This window comes from Furipterus horrens, unplaced genomic scaffold (genome assembly GCF_987537825.1).
Source record: "Furipterus horrens unplaced genomic scaffold, mFurHor1.1.pri manual_scaffold_1, whole genome shotgun sequence".
Lineage (NCBI taxonomy): Eukaryota > Metazoa > Chordata > Mammalia > Chiroptera > Furipteridae > Furipterus > Furipterus horrens.
Genome location: NW_028327171.1, coordinates 64,088,059 through 64,094,844, shown reverse-complemented (window position 1 = coordinate 64,094,844; position 6,786 = coordinate 64,088,059). Strand labels below are relative to the sequence as shown.

The 6,786-nt window shown below is 35.2% G+C and overlaps 1 non-coding gene across 1 annotated transcript; it reads right to left on the bottom strand.

Annotated features, from left to right (window-relative positions):
* Positions 1–5,080: 5,080 nt before the first annotated feature.
* LOC150021243 (small nucleolar RNA SNORA76) lies at positions 5,081–5,212 on the bottom strand. Its single transcript, XR_016513729.1, has one exon. It is a non-coding gene; the product is annotated as a small nucleolar RNA SNORA76 (small nucleolar RNA).
* Positions 5,213–6,786: the final 1,574 nt, after the last annotated feature.

Genomic DNA, 6,786 nt, shown 5'->3' with positions numbered 1-6,786 from the left:
GCATGTTGGGATGAGGATAAAAATAGGCTTAGATGGGGAAGCAAAAATAATTCACCCCCTCTTGCTCACAATATCTATCACTGCTGCTTTATGACAAAGCAAGAATCTTTCTTCCTTCTAAGACTGTTGTTTCATGGCCACAGCTTAAAACTTCTTTAAGTTTAGGTTCAGAAGTGGATGACTTTTTCAACACTACAAACCCCCAAATTACTGGACTCTGCATCAGAGTTATTAGCAGGCGTAGGCGGAAAATGCCTTCCTTAGTAAATCTTTGCTTCCTTCCACCTCTGCTTCCACAAAGTTTGGTTCTAGTCTGAGTTCATCTAATTCATAAGATTTTGCTAGAAACAGCGGTGCTATGAATCTATTTTACTATTTCTTTTAACAGTATAGCCTCAGTGAGCAAATAGCCTGCTTTTTAAGGTAAGCTAGTGAAAGGTTAAATAATTATTTGGCTACCACATTAAAAGTAGACCCTCTCCACTCACTACCCAACTGCTTCTACTAAATCATGTTATTTGTACTTCGCAGCATCTCATTTCTGGTAAGAATTACTATATAGGCCATTGTTCTTTGCTTCAGAAAACAAAATTAATTCTTGCTAGTTGGAACAGAATGCTGTTTGTTATAATGTAGTAGATAATTTACAAAACTTTTGCTAGGTCCCAGGAACCAGGCTTGGATAATGCACAGGAGAAATCTCAAGCTAAACAATAGGATGGCAAAGTGGAAACTCCACCCACTATCTGCCACTTGGAACTAAGGAAGAAACAGACTAAGTACTAAAACCTCCATTATAACTCTATGAGGGGGGAACACAAAAAACTGAAATTTATTTATTTAAAAAATGTGCCTTTATTCTTACACGTTTAAACTTCAGTCACCTTTAAAGTACTTCCCATTTGATGCAATACACCTATCAAGACTTTTTTCCCACTGCTCAGAACACATTTTGAACTCGTTGATTTTGATGCCTTTTAGTGCTTCTGCCAGTTGTTTCCCCTCTTCCACAATTGCAAACATTTCCCTTTGAAGACTTTTTTCATCTGGGGAAACAAACAAACAAAAAAGTTGCTTGGGGTAAGATTGGGTGAATAAGAATGGTGGGGCACAGGGGCCATGCCGTTTTTGGTCAAAACCTACTGAACACTCAGTATGGTGTGCGCAGGTGCACTCATAAGTGACTCATTATTAAAGGGCAAATGCATTGAAAGGGTCTTCAAAAAATATTCACGGAAGCCTAATGCAACCTCTCACAATGCCGCCTGGTACACTGATACAGATGGGTTCCTAGAACACTCATCTAGTGGGGGAAGCCTGTAGTACAAGGGGCTCACATTCTGGAAGATAATTCTGTTTTTTGAAGTCTCCCTCGAAAGAAGAACATAAAAGTTCAACCACCTTACTGGCCAAAACAACCCTGTAGATTCAGCCTCACTGTGTTCATATCCACCTTCCTTGTCTTAAGTAGATGCATTTGGTTGACAGAAACCAAATCTCATGTGTAACCAGCTTCTCAGAGCCTGAGAAACATGTGTAACATTCAGCTTCCTAGTCTCTAGTAGCCAGACAAGCATGTTAGAAAGAGTTTAGTCCTTGCTGGTGTGTCTCAGAGGTCAGGGCATTGTCCCATAAACAAAGAGTTGTGGGTTTGATTCCTTCTTAGGGCAAATGCCTAAGTTGTAAGTTCAGTCCCTGGTTTGGATGCATGAAGGAGGCAACCAGTTGATGCTTCTCTCTCGCATCAATATTTCTTTCTCTCCCTTCCTCTCTCTTATCCTTTCTCTCTAAAAAAGCAATGAAAAAAAAAAAAAAAAAACCAAAGTGTCCCCAGATGAGGATGAAAAAAGAAAAAGAAAAGAAAGAGCTTAAAAATGGTATTTAATATGTCATCCTGCCATATTTGCCACAGTGGTAAAAAAGGTTATTTTCAGTAGAGAGCAAGACTCAAAGTTTCTAAAGCACATAAGTATTTCAGATAGTAAAATGAAAAACAATTTATCCAAGGATTATTAACTTTGGGTACATTTTGCATTAACCATATTTTATTGTATTCTAGCTCAACCAGCATTAACAAGTACATTGTATCTTGATTGTGATGGGATACAGAAAATACACTTACTCTTGGAGAGAGCATCTATGATATCAAGAGAGACCTGTCCCAATTAATTTGAGAAAAAAAGGAACTTCTAAGGTATAAAACACATGGAAGCTAAGAAAATGCTCTCCCATTAGTCTTCAAGAGACCATAGCAGTCCTCCTTCCTGGTGTTCCATAAATAATGTGCCTTCATTCTCCACTTGTTCAGACTGTCTATGGGTCTAGTTCTCCAAAGAGAAAATTTGATTGACTGTTGACCAGTTAATGGACTATTTATTTTATGGGCAAGTATCCACTGTTGGTCTAATCAGCCATAGCTGTAAATGGAGGTGGGGGAGAGTTCATTTAGTTCAAGAAATTGATATTCCCAAGCCTGTGATAGGGCTGTTAAACTGGAAGGGTAAGATGGGTGCAATAGGTCAATAAACTAATATTTCCAGTACAACCATTCTTTTGTACCACATGAATTAAGACTTATAATTTTGTAACAGTATCATTAACCTTATTTACACACAGTATGCCTACAAATTAATGTTTGTGATTCTTATATACAAAATAGATTAAACATATTCATTCTTTCATCAATTATTTATTGTCTACTAAGTACATTGCAGTACACTATATCAAGTTCTCTTGATACCAAATAAACAAACCATGATTACTTGTTTTGTGACACCCATAGTGGGAAATAACTAATATTAAGCTTAATATGTTCTTTAATAAAGATATGGTTAAGATGGGTGTTATAGAGAAACAAGGCATTGGTTCATATTTTGTGGGTAAAGGCATCTTCCCATGAGGAAGGGTTTATTGAAGTAGATAATGAGTGAAGAATTTATCAACATTTTCCCTTTATGGTCATTAATGGTTAACTTTTATAAAGCTTACTATAACATTCTGTTATTGAATCATATTTTGCAGGTGTTAATATCTTTCTAGGAGGCTTCATTGATTATCAATGTGTCAATATTTAGGGTTAGAATGGTGTTTTATTAATTGGAAGCAGATTCAGATTATTCCCATAGGGTAAAATTTATTTTTCTAATAGTCAGATGGCTTGCTTGTACATTAAAAATTTTCAGGTCCCTTTGTAGAAGTGATTGTTATCATTTCCATGATCTCTTCTTTGGTACCAAGGCCATCCTTAAAGTTATACAATGTACTAACTTTACTTTTGATACCAATATATGCCCTTTTTCTAACTCACTTATAATGTGACTTCATTGTATATTTATGCACTAATTTTTTTCCGGTACACCATCAATTGTCCCATGTACTATTAAGAAAAAAGAATGCAATAAAAAAATGACACAATGGTGTCTTATCACATATAATTTTAATCTTATATTTATTAAAAGAACCCTTTAATGCTTAATTACACACAGACTTTTTAAATCTTTTATCACTTATGCATAGATAAAACAAAATATAAGTAAAATACATTCTTTAAGATCTTCCTAAAATGTTTTCAAATTGAGTCTCCCAATAATCACTTTTTCATCAGTCATCAATGTTCATGTTGTGTTTTTCTAAAATGCAGTTTAATTTTTTGTGCCATTAAGCAACATTTTTTAAGTTATTTATGTATGTACATGTGTATGTATTTATTGAGATGTGGCATTTCTTAGAGTGTTCCACTACTCTGCTTACTTCTGTTGGGCATGTTTTGAAATAAATGCACTGACAAATGACACCACACAGTGACTGTAAGATGCAGTCTCATTTCAAATATCAAACAATAAGTCAATGATATATGATATAGAATCAAAGACATGTGATATTACTTGATAACTTCCAAAGTGTTATTGCACAATCTGCGTCTCTTGAGTATCATCATAAAAATGTAAGAGAAGTTAGGCAGGCATTGATTCTCATTTTACAAGTGAAATACTGGATATTCCCTAAATTAAATAACTTGCCTCAACACAAAGCTAATTAGAAAGAGAGATGGTACTATGTTTGGTAGAAATGGGGCATTTTATTCATCATCCAACTCTTTCTCCATCAATTTGTGCTACCTTTCATCAAGCTTCTTGACTATTCATAGATCTACATTGCAATCTTTAATTGGCTACCTATTCTCAACCATTGAAAAATTTAACCCAACAATTTACAAGCTATGCTTAATGTTTTAAAATTTTATTACCTCTTAGTTTCCTATGCCCCCATGCCCAGCAATCAGAACACTTGTCTATGTCAATGAGTCCTTTTTCCTTTTTGCGCAATCCCTCCACCATCTAACCTCTCCTCCTCCCCATACTAGCTGTCATCTGCTCTCCATTTATGAGTCTAGCTCTGTTTTGCATGTTAGTTCAGTTTGTTCATTAGATTCCACATATGACTGAAATCATATGGTATTTGTCTTTCTCTGACTGGCTTATTTCACTTAGCACAATGTTCTCCAGATCCATCCATACTGTTGCAAAGGGTAAGATTTTCTTTTTTATGACCAAGTACAATTCCAATGTATAAATGTCCCATTGTGGTTTATCTGCTCATATACTGATGGACACTTGGGCTGTTTCCATATCTTGGCTTTTGTAAATAATACTGCAATAAACATAGGGTGCTTTTGTTCTTTTGAATAAGTGTTTGGGGTTCCTTCAGATATATTCCCAGAAGTGGAATCTCTGGGATGAAGAGAAGATCAATTTTTAATTTTTTGAGGTACTTCCATACTGCTTTTCACAGTGGCTGCACCAGTCTGCATTCCCACCAACAGTGCAACCATCTTCACTAGCGCTTTTTATTTGTTGATTTATTGATATAGTCATTCTGACAGGTATGAGATGGTATCTCTTTGTGGTTTTAATTTGCATTTCTCTGATGATTAATGATGTTGAACATCTCTTCATATGTCTACTGGCCATTTGTATGTCCTCTTTGGAGAAATGTCTATTCAGGTCCTTTGCCCATTTTTTAATTGTGTTTTTTTTTTTTTTTTTTTTTCTTTTTTCCTTTTTTCCTTTTTTTTTTTCCGCCGTGTCGCTTGCGGTTAAAAAGGCCGCCAGCGTAGAGCAGTCGGCCCCAGTTATGAGCAAGCCCATGCTCTGGCGTTGCAGCCTGACCCCCGGCGCCACGCACCGGCGCAGCGGTGGCTCAAAGGCAGCGCGTTGTGTTGTTTGTTTTTTGGTGTTGAGTTTTGTAAGTACATTACTTTATAAATTTTAGATATTAAGCCCTTATCAGATATGTCAGCAAATATGTTCTCCCATTTCGTGGGTTATCTTTTTATTTGTTTGATTATTTCCTTAGCTATGTGAAAACTTTTAGTTTGATATAGTCCATTTGTTTATTTTTCCTTTTGTCTCCCTTTCCTGGGGAGATATATCCAATAAAAAAATTGCTGCCTATGTTTTCTTCTAGGATTTTTATGGTTTCTGGTCTAACATTTAAGTCTTTGATCCATTCTGAATTTATTCCCGTGTGTGGTGTAAGAAGGTGGTCTAGTTTCATTTTTTTGTCCAATTTTTCCAACACCATTTATTGAATATACTACCTTTAGCCCATTGTATGTGCTTGGTTCCTCTGTTGAATATTATTTGACTACAAAGTTGTGGGTTTATTTCTGGGCTCTCTATTCTGTTCCATTGATCTATGTGTCTGTTTTTTTGACAGTATCAGGCTGTTTGATTACTATGGCCTTATAGTATAATTTGATATTAGGTAGCATGATTCCTCCAACTTTGTTCTTCTTCCTCAGGATTGCTGTTGCTATATGGGGCCTTTTGTGATTCCATATAAATTTTTGAAATATTTGTTCTAGTTCTGTGAAATATGTTATTTGAATGTTGACAAAAATTGTATTGAATTTATAGATTACTTTGGGTAGTATGAACACTTTAATGATGTTAACTCTTCCAATCTAGGAACATAGTGTGTGCTTCCACTTGTATCTTCTTCAATTTCTTCAGTGTCTTATAATTTTCTGAGTACAGGTCTTTTACATTCTGAGTTGGGTTTATTCCTAGGTATTTTACTCTTTTTGAAGCAATGGTGAATGGGATTGTTTGTTTAATTTCCTTTGGTGTTAGTTTGTTATTATCATATAAAAATGCAACTGATTTCTGGATATTAATTTTGTATCCTGCTACTTTTCTGAATTCATTAATCAGATCTAGTAGTTTCTTGGAATCTTTAGAGTTCTTTATGTACAGTATCACGGCATCTGCAAATAAAGACAGTTTTATGTCTTCCTTTCCAATTTGAATACCCTTTATTTCTTTGTCTTGTCTGATTGTTGCAACTAGGACTTCCAGTACTGTGTTGAATAAGAAAGGTGAAAGTGGATATCCCTGTCTTGTTCCTGATCTTAAAGGAAATGCTTGTAGTTTTTACCCATTGGATATAATACTGACAGTCAGTTTGTCATATATGTCCTTTATTATGTTTAGGTATATTTCCTCTATTCCCACTTTGCTGAGAGTTTTGATCATAAGTGGGTACTGGATTTTATCAAAAGCTTTTTCTGCATCTATTAATAGGATCATGTGGTTTTTATCCTTCATTTTGTTTATGTGGTGAGTAACATTTATTGATTTGAAAATGTACCAACCTTGCATTCCCAGAATAAATCCCACTCGATCATGGTGTGTGATCTTTTTGAGGCATTGTTGTATTCAGTTTGCTAATATTTTCTTGGGGATATTAACATCTCTATTCATCAGGTATATTGGCCTATAATTT